This window comes from Oncorhynchus tshawytscha, linkage group LG05 (genome assembly GCF_018296145.1).
Source record: "Oncorhynchus tshawytscha isolate Ot180627B linkage group LG05, Otsh_v2.0, whole genome shotgun sequence".
Lineage (NCBI taxonomy): Eukaryota > Metazoa > Chordata > Actinopteri > Salmoniformes > Salmonidae > Oncorhynchus > Oncorhynchus tshawytscha.
The window spans coordinates 50,342,491-50,361,644 of record NC_056433.1 but is presented as its reverse complement, the minus strand read 5'-3'; the positions used below and the strand labels follow the sequence as shown (position 1 = coordinate 50,361,644).

At 44.5% G+C, this 19,154-nt stretch overlaps 1 pseudogene; it reads left to right on the top strand.

Annotated features, from left to right (window-relative positions):
- Nucleotides 1-19,154, top strand: part of LOC112251791 — a 55,494-nt pseudogene that overhangs the window by 17,784 nt on the left and 18,556 nt on the right.

Sequence of the window (19,154 nt, the reverse complement as noted above, 5' to 3'; positions counted from 1 at the left end):
GAAATTCATGTTAGCAGGCAATATTAACTAAATATGCAGGTTAAAAAAATTGACTTGTGTATTGATTTTAAGAAAGGTGTTGATGTTTATGGTTAGGTACACATTGGTGCAATGACAGTGCTTTTTTCGCAAATGCGCTTGTTAAATCATCACCCGTTTGGCGAAGTTGACTGTGATTCGATGATAAATTAATAGGCACCGCATTGATTATATGCAAAGCAGGACAAGCTAGATAAACTACACATGGTTGATATTACTAGTTTAACTAGTGATTATGTTTGATTTGTTTTTTATAAGATCATTTTAATGCTAGCTATCAACTTACCTTGGCTCCTTGCTGCACTCGTGTAACAGGTGGTCAGCCTGCCATGCAGTCTCCTCATGGAGTGATTCCAAGAACACAGGATGAGATGTTACTATCCTTTGTGCAAGCACTTCCAAGAGTTAATGAACAGTGAGCGTGGTGAAATTTGGGGAGCGCATCGTCAGTAGTGTACCTTTGGTTCCTAGGGTGTTTCGGCCTTTCACACTATACACCCTCCCCAAAGGCGGCCAGCGACAGGGTGATCAATCCTACGCTTGCGTCCCATTCCCAATTAGTCATAGGAGTTGCCTTGTTGTTGATAGCCAACATCCCATGGTACTATGCATGGCAGGGGCGTCCTCCTCCCTGAGTCAAGCATTGTTGACCGCATACCTCCTGGCCCTCTCACTTCGGGGCCCAGCTGGGGTCTTTCCTCTTCATCCAGAGCCACTGACTGCTGCCTTCTGCCGCCTCCGATACAGCTTTGATTGCCGAACGCTGGCTCTGGCCCTTAATTCCCAGGTCTCTAAGCAGTCTGGTTGTAGATGTTGCCACAAAACCTCTGCAGCCCACCTCCACTGGTCGGACTTCTGTGTTCCAGCCATGATGCCGTGCTTCGGCAGCTAGATCAGCATAGCGCAGATGTTTTCGCTCATAAGCCTCATCTACTGAGTCCTCCCAGGGTACTGTGAGCTCAATGATGAAGACCTTATTGAGCGAACAGGACCAGAGCACCATGTCAGGTCTTAGGGTGGTGGTTGCGATCTCCGGAGGAAACACAAGTTGCCGGCCAATGTCAGCTAGCATTTTCCAGTCGCGGGCCAAGCACAGCTGGTCTCGCTCTAATGGTGTAGAGCCGCTCTTCGGTGGTTTAGCCCCTTCACAGACAAAGTTTGTCCGTAAGGAGTGTGATGCTGCTGTGGGTGGTAGGGAGTTGGTGGCAGCTCGCTTGTCCTCCAGGGCGGACGCAAGGTTTTTAAGGACTTGGTTGTGACGCCAAGTGTAGCGTCCTTGGGTGAGGCTTGTTTTACACCCTGTGAGAATGTGCCTGAGGTTGGCTGGCATGGAACAGAGGGCACAGTCCGGATCTTCACCATACCATTGGTGAAGATTAACTGGTGTTGGAAGGACGTCATATGTTGCTCTGATGGAAAAGCTCAACCGCCTCGCTTCCATGGCCCACAGATCCTTCCAGCTGATCTTCCTCTTCTCCACACTGTCCCATCGAGTCCACTGTCCCTGTTTGGCAAGAGAGACTGCCTTGGCCCACCTTGCAGCCTCCTCCTGATGGCATACTTCCTGCACTACCATCTTCCGCCGCTCGGGTGCAGTGGCCTTACTCCAAGCAGCACGGCTAGTTAGCCCAAGGCCTCCTCTCCCTTGCTGAACATGACCCACAATGTCAGCATGTCTGAGGGCTGCTGTTGCCTCCTGGACTGCTTTTCCTGGCCTCCATTTTCGCCCAGTTGCCAAGGTCGGCGCGTTGTTGCTCACCACTGGGTCTCGAGATTCATTCAGTGTCATCTGGAGCCTGGTTTTTGCACACTTGAATTCCTCTGTTAGACTGGTGAGGGGCAGCTTGAGGACACCATCTCCATAGAGGCCTATGGTGGTAAGGCATCGTGGAACTCCGAGCCACTTCTTTAAGTAGCCTGTGACTCCTCTTTCCATCTTCTCCACTGTTGAGATTGGAACCTCATACAGTGCTAAGGGCCACAACACCCGGGGTAGGAGACCAAACTGCAGACACCAGGCCTTTAACTTTCCAGGTAGCTGGGTGTTGTCGATGGACTGTAGGCTACTACTGATGTCTTTGCACAGCTGTTGCACCTGGTCTTTGTCCTTCAGGCTTGCATCATACCACCTTCCAAGGCTTTTTACCGGCTGCTCAGACACTGTTGGGATTTGGTCATCTCCGATGAAGAATTTCAGGTCAGAGAGTACTCCCTTCACAATCGAGATGCTGCGTGACTTGGATGGTTTAATCTTCATACGGGCCCAGCTGATGTTCTCCTCGAGTTTTCTGAGCAGTCTCCTGGTGCATGGGACAGTGGTGGTCAATGTTGTAATGTCGTCCATGTAGGCTCTGAGTGGAGGGAGGCGGAAACCAGAGTCGACTCGCTGTCCACCAGCAACCCATTTTGAGGATCTGATGATAACCTCCATTGCCATTGTGAATGCCAACGGAGAAATGGTACATCCCGCCATTATACCTACATTCAGGCACTGCCATGAGGTGGTGAACTCTGTGGTGGTGAAGCAGAACTGCAGATCCTGGAAGTACGACTTCACCAGGTTTGTGATGGTGTCCAGTATGTGGAAAAATCTGAAGGCAGACCACAGGAGTTCATGGGGCACAGAACCAAATGCATTGGCGAGGTCGAGGAAGACTACAAGGAGGTCCCTTTTCTCCACCTTGGCCATTTGGATCTGGTGCCAGATCATGCTGGAATGTTCCAAGCAGCCAGGGAACCCTGATATTCCTGCCTTCTGTACAGATGTATCGACGTACGCATTCCTTTGCAGGTACTCGGCCATCCTCTGGGCAATGACCCTAAAGAAGATTTTACCCTCGACATTCAGTAAGGAGATTGGGCGGAATTGGCTGATGTTCACTGCATCCTTCTCCTTAGGGATCAGGACCCCGCCTGCCCTACGCCACACTTTGGGTATTATCTTCTTCTGCCAAGCTGTTCTCATAAGCCTCCAGAGGAACCTCAGGACGTCTGGTGCGTTCTTATACACTTTGTACGGGACTCCATTTGGCCCCGGGGCTGATGCTGTTCTTGCCCGTCGAACTGTGTTTTCCACCTCTTTCCATGTCGGAGGGCTGGTCTCAATATGATGTTCCGGGGGTTCAATGGGTGGGATATCTGATGGGATGGCCAGATGTTCATGTCACTTTGAGTCAAAGTTTGTTGTTCTCAGGTGCTCCTCTAGGTCTTTCTTTGTTGTTTTTAGAGCTCCACTTTTTTCCTTTGTGAAGAGACTTTTAAGGAACTTGAAGGGATCATTATAGAATCGAGTTCTAGTTTGCTCTTTCTTCCTTCTGCGTTTCCGTAGGTTCTCTGCTCTACGGAGGGATGCCAACCGGGTTTTGATGTCAGCCTGAAGTGCCTCTATGCCCTCCTTTTCCACTTCCGAGGCCTTCTTCCACTGTTTCTTAAGCTGCCGCCTTTCTTGAACGAGGCACTTGATTTCTTGTTGCCTCCTGGAAACTGGTGGGGTTGGAACCTTTCTCCCGCCTTTTGCCTCTTCCACTCCAAATCTTTCTGTCCCGTACTCATAGATGCTGTCCCCCATCCTCTCCAACTTCTTCTCCACTGTGCCTCAAAGTTTCTCGAGGGTCAAGGTAAGGTCAGTATTCACTGTTTCCCACAACTTCTTGTCACTGGCGCCAGGCCACTTCACATACGGTCTGTGCCCTGGCAGTCTCCTCTCGACTGCAGGTCTGGGAGGCTGGGTGAGTTCCACTCCTGTTGTTGGTTCCACCTCAGTTGTTACTTCGTGCAATGTAATTGACCATAATCGGTGTCCAAAAATGCAGATTACCGATTGTTATGAAAACTTGAAATCGGCCATTCTGATTAATCGGTCGACCTCTAACATCAACTATTGTTGTTTATTTAGGATGTTGAAAGTAAAAGATTACAAAGATGACACAAATACCTATGAAAAAGTTACACATTCATATTTATCTTTGTAACTAAGGCAACCCTTACCTGTGGACATGATGTGGTGCATGGCCACGAACAGGAAGAAGATGGTGTCGCTGAAGTGCTTCTGCATGGCCTCCACGATGGGGAAGAGCTTCTGGCTCAGGAACCCCACGTCGTGACACAATTTAACCAAACAGATTTAGAAAAATGTAATCTATTCCGATGGGCATAGTTAGCTGGTTGTCTTTTGTAGGGAGGGAGTGACTGGATCAAGTGTGACAGTGTTGCGAGCGAAGCACAATGTTGCTTCCATCTCTCATTTTCTTGCCTTACAGACCAACTACAGAGTTTGCCAATGTTAGCTGATTAATTCCGAAGGTACGAAGGTGGGACAGTTTCCAAATGAATTGCATCGGTAGACACAGGACCAAACAAGCATCTGGCTATGTAAACGAATATCACTGCAACGCAATAACATATTTTACTTTTTGACCATTTTTTAAATTTGACCTTTATTTAACTAGGCAAGCCAGTTAAGAACACATTCCCTGCCTTATGGGACTCCCAATCACAGCCAGATGTGATGCAGCTTGCATTTGAACCAGGTACTGCAGTGATGCCTCTTGCACTGAGATGCAGTGTCTTAGACCACTGCACCACTCGGGAGCCTAATATTTAGCTCCATTGCTCGTGCATCTATCCTAACACGAAAGCTAAGCTGTCAAACAATAGGGAAACGAGGCAATGTATAGCCTATGAATATCTGTACCTAGCAACCATGATAACAGAAACACAAATTACTCATCTCCATTTCAGTGGCTAGTTAGCTGGTTGTCTGTATGGCTTGCTAGTGAAAGTGACAGCTGAGGTTGACGTTTCGCTAGCACAGGCCAAATTTACGGCCACACAACTTTTCTTGCCTGACTGACTAGCTAACTAACTATAGAAAGAAGCTTGGGCCACTTCCATATGAATTACATCAGTAGAAACAAGACAAAACAACCAACTAGTTATCTAGTTATCTAGTTATCAGCATTCCCCAAGAGAGGATGACTTTCACTTTAGCAGTGATAAATTCATGAACTTCTTTGAGGAAAAGATTATGATTATTAGAAAGCAAATTACGGACTCCTCTTTAAATCTGCGTATTCCTTCGAAGCTCAGTTGTCCTGAGTCTGCACAACTCTGCCAGGACCTAGGATCAAGGGAGACACTCAAGTGTTTTAGTACTATATCTCTTGACACAATGATGAAAATAATCATGGCCTCTAAACCTTCAAGCTGCATACTGGACCCTATTCCAACTAAACTACTGAAAGAGCTGCTTCCTGTGCTTGGCCCTCCTATGTTGAACATACTAAACGGCTCTCTATCCACCGGATGTGTACCAAACTCACTGAAAGTGGCAGTAATAAAGCCTCTCTTGAAAAAGCCAAACCTTGATCCAGAAAATATAAAAAACTATCGGCCTATGTCGAATCTTCCATTCCTCTCAAAAATTTTAGAAAAGGCTGTTGCGCAGCAACTTACTGCCTTCCTGAAGACAAACAATGTATACGAAATGCTTCAGTCTGGTTTTAGACCCCATCATAGCACTGAGACGGCACTTGTGAAGGTGGTAAATTACATTTTAATGGCATCGGACCGAGGCTCTGCATCTGTCCTCGTGCTCCTAGACCTTAGTGCTGCTTTTGATACCATCGATCACCACATTCTTTTGGAGAGATTGGAAACCCAAATTGGTCTACACGGACAAGTTCTGGCCTGGTTTAGATCTTATCTGTCGGAAAGATATCAGTTTGTCTCTGTGAATGGTTTGTCCTCAAATCAACAGTAAATTAGGAACTGTGTTCCTCAAGGTTCCGTTTTAGGACCACTATTGTTTTCACTATATATTTTACCTCTTGGGGATGTTATTCGAAAACATAATGTTTCACCATGTTTCAACATAAACTTTCACTGCTATGCGGATGACACACAGCTGTACATTTCAATGAAACATGGTGAAGCCCCAAAATTGCCCTTGCTAGAAGCATGTGTTTCAGACATAAGGAAGTGGATGGCTGCAAACTTTCTACTTTTAAACTCGGACAAAACAGCACCTACATCTGCATTGCTTGCTGTTTGGGGTTTTAGGCTGGGTTTCTGTACAGCACTTTGAGATACCAGCTGATGTACGAAGGGCTATAGAAATAAATTTGATTTGATTTGATTTGATTTATCTGATTATTTACAGCTAAGCACTGCAACTATTTCCATGAGACAGAGAACAATCATTCAAGCTCCACCGCTGATGTGCTCACCTGTACCAACCAAGTGATCATGACAGGATTTGCTAATCTGAGAACAGTTTCACAGCATCAATCAAAAACACCAAACATATAGTATCTGCTGTTTTACTTATTTCACTCACCTCGACATCATCATCGCTTTCAAAGTGCAAGGATGTGTCCGAAGCCATATCATCAACCAACAACCAAGCTGCAGCTTCTTCCACAATGAAAATTCGTGGCCACTCCAGCATTTTCATTTAGAGTATTTTTTTTTTTTTTTACCCCCTTTTTCATGGTATCTAATTGTTAGTAGCTACTATCTTGCCTCATCGCTACAACTCCCGTAGGGGCTCGGGAGAGACGAAGGTTGAGAGTCATGCGTCCTCCAATACACAACCCAACCAAGCCGCACTGCTTCTTAACACAGTGCGTATCCAACCCGGAAGCCAGTCGCACCAATGTGTCGGAGGAAACACCGTGCTCCTGGCAACCTTGGTTAGTGTGCACTGCGCCCGGCCCGCCACAGGAGTTGCTGGTGCTCAATGAGACAAGGATATCCCTACCGGCCAAGCCCTCCCTAACCCAGATGACGCTATGCCAATTGGAGGCCCCATTTTGAGTAATTTAAGTAAAAACAATTATTTTAAAAGTCAAATGACCGCAAACCCTGTTTCCGGGTTTCTGATTGATGACAACAGCCACACGAATACAACAGGTTGTTAGCGAGTTAATTTTGCGATATTGATACAGTTATTACTGTTAGAAAAACAAGGCTATAGTAATTTAAAGAAAGACTGTTGACAGCTGCTATGGGTTCTAAAGGGTTCAGAACTCAGCCCATCTTTCAACTTACTCTTCAAAGTTGTAATAGTAAAATGCACAAGGAGAAATTTAGAATTTGGTTAGTGCATCGTCAGTATTCCTCTTGTCATGTCTGTCATTACATTAGAGAGCTATTTATAAATGGTCAGAAATGTCCAGATCAACCAGTCCATGTCAGCTAATGTTTTTAGCTAGATTCTTTTAGACCATAGATTTTGTAGTAATGTTTAAGTTACTCAAATATCACATGAATACACATTAGACATAGACAAAAACCCACCCCTCCCCCCATTCAATGCCACATACTTGACCTCAGACACAACATTCCTTCAAGGCATGATTTAGACAAAGCAGTGTTGTGCAGCCAGCCCGCATGCCCTATCATGGCCTGCTGAAACCTGGTCCGTGGAGACGGTCTTTGCTGGTCCGCACGCTCGGCTGGTCGCCAGAGGTGGGCTGTGGCAGCGAACCCTGCCGTGATCCCTCCGGTTCGGGAATTGGTCTCTCCCTCCGGGTAAACTAGGCCTGGTGAAATTAATCTGAGTTGGCCAAACGCAAACATTCTGTTATCGTGCACTGTAACGTTACCCCCGAGGCACCGGCCAGAGAGCCTCCAGCTCCTCCGATATGGTCAAATGTCACCCTGCATTGCCCTATCGGTATTAATTGGGAATTTGACCTCTTGCAGTTCATGTCAAAATCACATTTGTTTTAAAGGCCATTCTGCACTGCCTGTCAGCATTAAATGGTCTCATAATAGCTGTCATTGACTGTTAAAGAGAAGCGGTGATGGGAGAGTGTGCGTGAATGTGGCTCTGCCTGTGTGGGCCTTCATGATTTATGTGGTTATATTATAGCTTAGCACAATCATGTATCAGCCGAAGACTCTCTTCCTGCTTTCCCCTGTTCCAAAGCAGGCCGTTTAAGCCCCCTCAGAACGAACAAAGTCAGCTTTAGCCGGTCGGGGCATGACTCGCCGCCAACCTCCCTCTGCTAACGCAACACATGAAGGCATTTTGAAGGGGACTTCCTTGTTTAAAGAGCAGGGGAGAAAATGGTTGACACTCTGCAGACAGTTTAGTTTCCGCTGCTTGTTTGGACAGAGACCGACCCTAAAATATCTCTCTGGCCAAGGTCTCTGTGGAGGCCCTGCTCTAGCCCAGTCACCCAGCATTGTTCTTGTTTCAACAGACTTAGTTTAGGACACTTGTTTTCCTTTTTCCATATACAGGGCCATTGTCTGTGCAGTGCTGGCCTCTCCAGGCCAGGGCCCCAAGTTGGGTTGGCCTTTCCATTGTGACTTCAACCATCAGATTGGGACAGAGACACATTTGATTATAGTGCATGCCACTGTCTGACCTCAAGAAGCAAGAAGTTGGAAAACTGTTTCTTGTTCTGTTATTTGTTAGTGTTGTTAACTGGAATCACGTTTTTCTTGCTTGACTTAGGCAGCGATTGCTTGTACTGTAGATAGGCCTAGATTATATTGGCTTGAAAAACAGTGAGCTGGGTTGGGTTCAATACCGACACATCACTGGTGTCTTACTTTGCGTTATAGATACTCAGTGTCATGGTTGTCAAACCCCTTACCCTAATTAACATTATTGATCCAATAAATTGATCTGAGAAGGTTTTTGGAAAAGAGTCCTTGAAGTCCTTGAATGGTCTAGAAATCAGAAAACGGGTCTCGCACCCAGGGGTGTAGTGAAGGAGCGGCTTTCCCTCACTTTTTTCAATTTGAGAATACGCGGAGCTGGTAAATGTATTCTGATAATTAAATATAAATTATAAATAAGTTACCACTAAAATTCCATGAAAAATTATAGTATGACAAACCAGATAAATATTTATAGCAGCCTAGAGGTAGGTAACTGGTGGTTTCTTCCCAGTCTTCTCTTGGCAGTAGTGAGAATGATGAACTGTAGGCTACATGTGTGCACTGCAGAGGCCCGTCAGAGGCTTGGCTACTTTTTGATCAATCAGAACGTAAAAAAATGAATCCTTAGATTTGTCATCATTTCATCACTTTGCAGCATGCACGGTTAGCAGAGGTACATTTTTGGACAGCTGGCCAGCTGTCATAGACATAATGAAGACAAAACAAGCATTGGTGCATTTTTTTTTTTGCAAAAGCTGCAGCAACTACCACAATCAATAGGCTTGACAACAACACAAACAGCCAGCAAGTTGACATAGGTGAATATCCTAATCCAGCTCCCTCAACTGTCCTGGCCACTAGCTTACAGCCAGCACCACAACCTTGACGGCTCCCTCCCTGCCCTGTCCCCAGGTCCAGGCCTGATCTCCACAACACTGACAGTTCCCGATCACAGGTCCTCAGCTACCTCTGTTCCCTCAGATGACAGAACAGCTCCTCTCCCTGCAGCTGGCACCACCACCACGGCACCCATAGGCCTGCTACCATGTGCTGACGTATGGACAAGCAGTATGTGGAGGAACAAACAGGAGGCATACTCATGAATAGTTTGTAAAGAAGTTATGTGCAGATGTCACACGTCTGTCATTTTACAAGTCAGATTCAGATCAACTTTATTATCCCATCAGGGGAAAAATCCTTTGGTCATGTGCTTAAGAAGACAGTAAATAAAACATGAAAACACAGAAACGACACAAAATAATTCATTCAATGTGCTATAGCTACACATTTATAGTGAAAGTGCAATATGCTGTATACTCGAGGGACCAACAGACGATCTATTATACAGCCAAATGTCTCTTGGAATAAAAGAGTCCCCATATCTCTCTGTTTGAATTTTCTTTTGAAGAAGTATTTCCCCCCCCTTGTCCAGCTGCTGCTGTGGCTGAATTTTGAGGGAAGGGGATGAGTACTGTCCTGTAAAATGCTTTCAAGTTTTCGGAGGATGAGTTTTTGTACAGGTTAGTGGCTGATTCTTGATCTATAGCAATTATCATTCTCGCCATCTTAATCAAGTGCTGAAGCTTGACTTGGTCTTGCACTCGCATATCAGACCAACCCAGGGCCGTAAGCTTTTTAAAAATTTTTTTTAGATGAGTCTACAAGCCTTAGCAGCAAGACTACGCTGATAGTTTATTTCAAATGTAAAACCGACAAGCCCCGTGACCCAGATTTAGTCTTGATTTTATCAAGCGTCCTGACCCAAAAGGCGGAGACTATGAAACATTTGTTTGAACGCTTGTGTGGTCACGAATTCAATGACAATTGTCTGAAGAAACACTTGGAGTCCTTCGCAAGTGATTGTGCCAGTGTCATGCTGGGGGAGAAATCAGGCGTTGCACGCAGGAGGCTCTCCCAGCACTATCCAAACCTTGTTGTGTGGCACTGTCTAAACCATAGACATGAATTGGCGGTAAGGGACAAAGTGTCAGAGGTTGGTGGTGTGAACCACTTCCATATCGTCATGAACAAATTGTACACAAAATACAGTCGATCTCCCCAAAACCAGAACCAACTTGCTGATTGCACTGCCGAACTGCAGCAACAAGTAGCAAAAATAAGGCTCGTACTGGGAACACGCTGGGTGGCTAGCTTTTTCTGCACAGTGTGTGCGCTATGGTCCATCTTTGAAGCACTCTGTGCTCACTTTCCAGATTCAGAGATTGAGTGTTTAAAAGTCACATGTACAGGGTTGCAGGTGTGATTGCAGGGTACAGTGAAAATCTTTGGCTCCGAGCTAAAACATGCAAATAGAAATAGAAATAGCACTATATACTTCACAACTGTAGAAGGGATGAATAAATGTCCATTTGGAGTGGAGGCAGAGTAAAGACTGTTTAGGGGATGTGGGGGAATGACCAAAGGGGGAGCAGCATAAACATATAGGGGTGTGGGGACCAAAAGAAATAAAGACAATTATAATTAGTCAATAATATACATATTAACTGCAACAGTGATGAATGTCGTTGGGGTGGGGGAAGAGTACAAGTCATTTGGTGGGGGGAGAATGTCCATAGGGGGAGCAGCATGTGAGGTAAGTGACCATTGAAGGGGTGTGAGGGGAAAATGTCGAGGGGGGTAAATGTCCATAGGGGGAGTAGCAGGTAGCTGACTAGGGTGGCTATTCAGCGAAACTATTTTCCAGTTTTTGCCATGATGTTCCTGTACTACCCGCGTCAGTGATTTGAAGCAGGGAGAACAGGGCATGGCTGGGGTCCCTGATGATCTTCTTGGCCTTCCTGCGACACCTGGTGTTGTAGGTGTCCTGGAGGGCAGGCAGTGTGCACCCAATGGTGCGTTTCGTCTGCCCGTGTCAGCTTCTGAAGCTCCTTGCCTGTCTGTGGCAGTGGAGTTGCCGTACTAGGCTGTGATGCAGCCTGACAGTATGCTCTCAATGGTGCTCTTGCAGAACACTGTGAGGGCCATAGGGGACAGGCCGAATTTCTTCAGCATCCTGGGGTTGACGAGTTGCTGTCGTGCCTTCTTCACCATGGTGGCCATGTGGTTAGACCAGCTTTCAGGTTCTCCGAAATGTGTATGCTGAGGAATTTGAAGTTATTGACCCATTGATGAGGACGGGAGTGTGTTCAGCCTGGTTCCTCCTGAAGTCCACAATCAGCTACTATGTTTTGCTAACATTGTCAGAGTGCCTACTTCCACCCTGTAGGCTGTCTCGTCATTGTTGGTAGTCAGGCCCCACTACTATTGTGTTGTCATTGAACTTGATAGAGTTGGAACTGTGGGAGGCCACGCAGTCGTGGGTATATGGGGGGGACTGATGAGGGGACTGAGGACGCACCCTTGTGGGACCCCAGTGTTGAAAATCAGTTTTGAGGACGTAATGTTGCCTAACTTCACCACCTGGGAGTGGCCCACCAGGAAGTCCAGGACCCAGTTGCATAGAGAGGAGTTCAGACCCAGGGCCGTGAGCTTTGTAATGAGCTTATTGCGCACTATGGCATTGAAGGCCGAGCTGTAGTCGATGAACAGCATCATCATATATCCATTCCTTTTGTCCGGTTGGGTAAGGGCAGTGTGCAGTGCAATGGCGATTGCATTGTCTTTGGATCTGTCAGGACAGTAGGCGATTTGGAAACGGTTGAGTGTGTCAGGGAGGGAGGTGATATGGTCTTTGACTAGCCTCGAAGTACTTTATAACGACAGAAGTGAGTGCTACTGGTTGGTAGTCATTCAGTTCAGTTACTTTCCCTTTCTTGGACACAGGGATGATGGTGGACATCTTGAAGCAGGTGAGTATAGCGCCCTGAGCCACGGAGATTGAAAAGGTCAGAACACAACTGCCAGCTGGTCTGCAAATGCTCTGAGGGCATGGCTAGGGATGCCAGCAGCCTTGCGAGGGTTAACACGTTTGAATGACTTACATACATCCTCAGTGGAGACTGAGTGTGTAGCCCACAGCTCAACTTGTGAGAAAAATGTGTTTAGCATATCCGGTAGGGTAGCGTTGGTGATGGCGATGTGGCTGGCATTCTTTTTGTAATCAGTGAACATTAGGAGCCCCTGCCACATACGCCTTGTGTCCGACTCGCTGAATTGCTCCTCCACTTTGTCCCTATACTTGTTTCACCATCTTGATCGATCTTCATAGGTCGTATTTATATTGGTTAACAACACTATTGTCCCCGGTCACCTTGCCCTATTTATAAGCAGCCTCCCTCTTTCAGTTTTCCTACAAGGCTGATATCAATCCATGGTTTTTGATTCGTGAACGTTTTGAAAGACACTCGGTATCACATCTATGCATAGTTTTTTTTTATCCGGTGACTGAGTCAGCGTATTCATTTATGTTATCTCCAGAGGCAACCCGGAGTATATTACAGTCACATGATCAAAACAGCCTATTTTTAGGCGGGGAGAAGCAAGATGGAGTTCTGGTCGGATTTGCCGAAAGGAGGACGGGAGAGGGCCTTATACCTGTGTCAACAAAGTGTGTAGCAGTCTGTCCCAGACCAAAAAGATATCTTGCTCGACTGAAAGTCGTCGGTTCTTTTGACCAATTGATTCTTTGAAATTTTAAAAGGTAAGTTTATCCTTATATAAACACATCCTGTGTGTTTTAATTAGAGGTCGACCGATTATGATTTTTCAACGCCGATACCTTCAATGCCGAAAAGGTAACATTTCTGACACCTCCTGCTTAAAACCCAAAAAGTCAGAAAGATCGTGAGGCCCCGCTTTCACGGTCTATATTCATACTGAAAATCAAGATCAAGCGAGCTTTTGCCCTTCTGCTCCAGGACCAGAAATGGACCAAAAAATGCCGATACCGCTTAATCTGACTTGTTTTTTTTATATATACATGTATATTTTTTAAAATGTATTATTTAAAAACGTTTTTTAATTGTTTTCTTTAAATATAAATATACAGTGGGGAGAACAAGTATTTGATACACTGCCGATTTTTCAGGTTTTCCTACTTACAAAGCATGTAGAGGTCTGTAATTTGCTGCAGGGGTGCAGAGCTGTTGGCCGGGGTTGGGGTAGCCAGGTGGAAAGCATGGCCAGCCATAGAAAAATGCTTATTGAAATGATCGATTATCGTAGATTTGTCGGTGGTGACAGTGTTTCCTAGCCTCAGTGCAGTGGGAAGCTGAGATGAGGTGCTCTTATTCTCCATGGACTTGTGTCCCAAAACTGTAATTAGTGCTACAGGATGCAAATTTCTGTTTGAAAAAGCTAGCCTTAGCTTTCCTAACTGACTGGGTATATTGGTTCCTGACTTCCCTGAAAAGCTGCATATCGCGGGGGCTAATGATGCTTATGCAGAATGCCACAGGATGTTTTTGTGTGGGGATCAAGATCAGTCAAGTCTGGAGTGAACCAAGGGCTATATCTGTTCTTAGTTCTACATTTTTTGAATGGGGAATGCTTATTTAAGATGGAGAGGGAAGCACTTTTAAAGAGCAACCAGGCATCCTCTACTGACGGGATGAGGTCAATATCCTTACAGGATACCCGGGCCAGGTCGATTAGAAAGGCCTGCTCGCTGAAGTGTTTTAGGGAGCATTTGACAGTAATGAGGGGTGGTCGTTTGACCGCAGACCCATTACGGAAGCGGTCAATGAGGCTGAGATCCTGGTTGAAGACGCAGAGGTGTGTTTAGAGGGCAAGTTGGTCAGGATGATATCTCAGAGGGTGCCCATGGTTACGGATTTAGGGTTGTACCTGGTAGGTTCCTTGATAATTTGTGTGAGATTGACATCTAGCTTAGATTGTAGGACGGCCGAGGTGTTAAGTATATCCCAGTTTAGGTCACTTAACAGTACGAGCTCTGAAGCTAGATGGGGGGCAATCTATTCACATATGGTGTCCAGGGCACAGCTGGGGGCTGTGGGAGGTCTATAACAAGCGGCAACGGTGAGACTTGTTTCTGAAAAGGTGGATTTTTAAAAGTAGTAGTTCGATTTGTTTGGGCACAGACCTGGATAGTATGACAGAAGTCTGCATGCTATCTCTGCAGTAGATTGCAACTCTGCCCCCTTTGGCAGTTCGATCTTGTCGGAAAATGTTGTAGTTGGATGGAAATTTCAGAATTTTTGGTGGCCTTCCTAAGCCAGGATTTAGACACGGCTAGGACATTAGCATTGGCGGAGTGTGCTAAAGCAGTGAATAGAACAAACTTAGGGACGAGGCTTCTGATATTAACATGCATGAAACCAAGGCTTTCACGGTTACAGAAGCAAATTAGTTCACAGTTCGCAACGAGCCAGGCGGCCCAAACTGCTACACATACCCTGATTCTGCTTGCACTGAACGCAACAGAAGTGACACAATTTTCCTAGTTAATTTTGCCTGCTAACATGAATTCTTTTAACTATATATGCATGTTTAAAAATATATACTTCTGTGTATTGATTTTAAGAAAGGCATTGATGTTTATGGTTAGGTAAATCTTTGCAAAGATTGTGCTTTTTTTCAGCAATGCGCTTTTGTTAAATCATCACTTGTTTGGTGAAGTTGAAGTAGGCTGTGATTCGATGATAAATTAACAGGCACCTCATTGATTATATGCAACAAAGGACAAACTAGTTAACCTAGTAATATCATCAACCATGTGTAGTTAACTAGTGATTGTGAAGATTGATTGTTTTTATAAGATATGTTTAATGCTAGCTAGGAACTTACCTTAGCTCCTTGCAGCCACAAGGTCCTGCACTCATGTAACAGGTAGTCATCCTGCCACGCAGTTTCCTCGTGGATTGCAGTGTAATCGGCCATAATTGGCATCCGAAAAGGCCGATTACCGATTGTTAAGAAAACTTGAAATCGGCCCTAATTAATCGGCCAACCTCTAGTTTTAATAACATCAACTATATGCATTGAGCTTGTCTGATGCTTTAATCGCTCTGTTTTGATGAAATAAGACACAAATGACTCGAGGGAGCCAGAGATCAAGATACCCAGTAGATTATTTTTTTTACCTGACCCGACCATTCTCCTGCTGCTGGCTTTCTACTCTCCTGAAGTTGCCGGTAATAGGCTACACGAGGAGTCCGCAACCTTTCTTTTGTCGAATGCCAATTTATCTAACCATTTCTACCAATCTTGCGTGCCAATAATGGTTTTAGATGCACATTTTCACAGTACAGTTTCATTTCATTTATAATGATGTCTTGGTATCTCAATCATTGTCATGTAGTTAATCAAAATTCTATCCAAATCTAAATTAAAAGATAAACTTAAAAAGCAGTGGCTTCTTCCTTGCTGAGAGGCCTTTCAGGTTATATCGATATAGAACTCGTTTTACTGTGGATATAGATACTTTTGTACCTGTTTCCTCCTGCCTCTTCACCAGGTCCTTTGCTGCTGTTCTGGGATTGATTTTAACTTTTCGCACCAAAGTACATTCTAGGAGACAGAACGTGTCTCCTTCCTAAGCTGTATGACGGCTGGTCCCATGGTGTATATACCTGCGTACTATTGTTTGTACAGATGAACGTGGTACCTTCAGGAGTTTGGAAATTGTTCCCAAGGATGAACCAGACTTGTGGAGGTCTGCAATTTTTTTTCTGAGGTCTTGGCTGATTTATTTAGATTTTTTCATGATGTCAAGCAAAGAGTCACTGACTTTGAAGGTAGACCTTAAAATACATTCACAGGTACACCTCCAATGGACTCAAATGATGTCAATTAGCCTATCAGAAGTTTCTAAAGCCATGATATAATTTTCTGGACTTTTCCAAGCTGTTTAAAGGCACAGTCAACTTAGTGTATGTAAACTTCTGACCCACTGGAATTGTGATGCAGTGAATTATAAGTGAAATAATCTGTCTGTAAACAATTGTTGGAAAATTACTTGTCACGCACAAAGTAGATGTCCTAACCGACTTTCCAAATCTGTGGTTGGTTAACAAGACATTTGTGGACTGGTTGAAAAATGAGTTTTAATGACTCCAACCTAAGTGTATGTTAACTTCTAACTTCAACTGTGTATATATACAGGTGTGTGCCTTTCCAAATCATGTCCAATCAATTGAATTTACCACAGGTGGACTCCAATCAAGTTGTAAAGACATCTCAAGGATGATCAATGGAAACAGGATGCACCTGAGCTCAATTTCGGGTCTCATAGCAAAGGGTCTGGATATTTATGTAGATAAGGTGGGAAAAGTCAAGGGGTCTGAATACTTTCCCATATACACATTTCAGTCCAATATACCAGATGTTGCAATTGGAGGATGTATTTTATGCATATTCTATAATGATGGCCTATTCAATTGGCTACATTTGCCAGTATTTATTTTTTGCACTCCCTCACCTAAACAAATTGTACTACACCACCGCTCGCACCAATAGATCATGTGGTTTTCCCATCAAATCACCCATCTAGATTTGGAACTTACTTCTTCTTGTACCTGCATTTCCTTCTTGGAGGTTGGTTAGCAATTTGGTTCTTGGAACCACATAAATTTCTTGAACCATCAGGGGTCATACCGAGATTGCTTTCTTAGACTACGGGCTTTTTGGACCATTTGCGTACGTGGTCTAGATCTGTTTTTTTTGTTTTTTTTACTTCCAGAGGACTTTTTTGGAGGCCCATTGAGTATCTAGATACTTTCTTTTTGCACTTTAAGGTTACTATTTTACTATAACACTCGTTAACTGTATGTTACAGTATACACAATTGTGAGGGGCACCTTTAGAGTCGCTGTTAGATTTTAGCAGTTCGAGATGCCAATACCCAATGCATGGTTTTCAGATTGACACCCCTCTGTAAATCCAGATTGGCACAGTATTTTGTCCATTGCACAGCAGTCCAGCACCCTAAGAATGTCCTTACTTTTCACTGCCATGCCAACCAGCAAAACACAGGAAGGTGAAACAATGAACAGAGGAGTCTGTATTTCCTGGTAACTGGGGTGACTGTGTCCACAGAGTGCTGCTTCCTGGCTATTAGTGATGGGGGAAAAATCGATACTGTCGGGATATTGTTTTGACTATCACAATATTATTTTTGGGCTAGTTGGCTCTACCTGCACCAAAACTCCAGTATGTTTCCTTCATAGCTTCTACACATGCTTTTTAAACAAGGAGACCAATTGTTTTCAGGACTTTTATTTCCATGACTGTTCAAAACTCGTCTTCTCATGGCTCTCTCTTGTCCCTCTGCAGCAGACATATGATGAGCAATATGTTTGGACCATCAAATAGCAATAAAATCACAATACATATAGAATCGTGAGAATCGCAATACATATTGTATCGGCACCTAAGTATGGTGGTAATATCGTATCATGAGGTCCCTGGCAATTCCTAGCCCAGCTAGCTACCCAGAAACAGGGCCTACATCAGAGCTATGATTAGAGATGCATGATATATCAGCCTTTATATCGGTATCAGATGATGGCTAAAAACATATTGGTATCAGACAATAATCAGAATAATTTCATAGCTGATCATTTTGGCTGATATGATGTATAGCCAAAGTAATCTGCTACTCAAGGGGTGCTAGCAGTACGTTTGAATTTCTGAGTAAAAATGTATTGAACTCTTTGTTTCAGATCTGCAGTGCATTGTACTGCTGGATGTAGATCTGAAGTACAGGAGCAACATCAGGGAGCTGTTTCTGGAGTTTGATCGCTTCCCTTCTGGAGTTGTGATCGGCATCGCCCGAGAGATGCAGCCGGTATACAGGTATTCAACACACAATGAACACACACATGCATACCTTTTTGTTTTACTATCCTTGTTGGAACCAAATAATTGATTCCCATTCAAAATCCCCAAGTGTAACCCTAACCCATAAACCTAACCCCTAATCCTAAAATAGCCTTTTTTATTTTGGGGACCGGTTAAAATATGTACCCACACAACACAAAGACATTATGTATAGTGTGGTCTGAAATTATTGACACCCTTGAGAAACATGAGAAATAATGACTGTATAAAGTAAATAATTGAAATAGTGAGCTATATTGTATGCTTCAAAAAATTGGGAAATTATATTTTATCCTAATACAATTGGTCAGATAAAGAGATTTTGTTTAACAAGTAATACTTTTTTTCTCAAAGGTAGGGGGCAAAATTATTAACACCCCTAAAGATTCTAATAAATAAAGTAGTACAATTGTCCTTGTTTTACTATCCTTGTGAGGACTTTGGTCACCACAAGGATAGTGAAACCAAGCACACATGTGCACACATGATGTGTGGACTCTTGGCGTTGGAAAATATCAGTGTGTTACTGAATAAATTAAATCACTGCCACAAGCTATTGTACAAACCATTTCACATCACAAAAATCTATATCTTAAACTGGGAGAAACAACATCACAGTACTTAGATGAGAGAGCAGACCAGAACTTTCAGAGAGGCAAGACTGGTCGATATGGTCTTGTGGCCAGTCATGGCCAGCCTGTTTAAAGTGGGGCACTCTAAAAGCTGAATGGATGTCACTTTTTGCGTTCCGAGTGCTCCCTTGCCACACATTCCCACTGAAGTGACAGTGACAGGAGCTGGCAGAGAGGAGATCCGCTCAGAGCCCTGCTGTCAAGGGCTGTCCAAATGGAAAGGGGGAGGAAGTTACAAGAGGGGAGTTGAGAGAGACCGAGATGTGTTGAGCCTGAGGAGGAGGGCCGAGAGTCCAGTGGGAGGGGATGGGAGAGGTTGGAGGTGGGGGAATCAGAGAAGGGGACGGA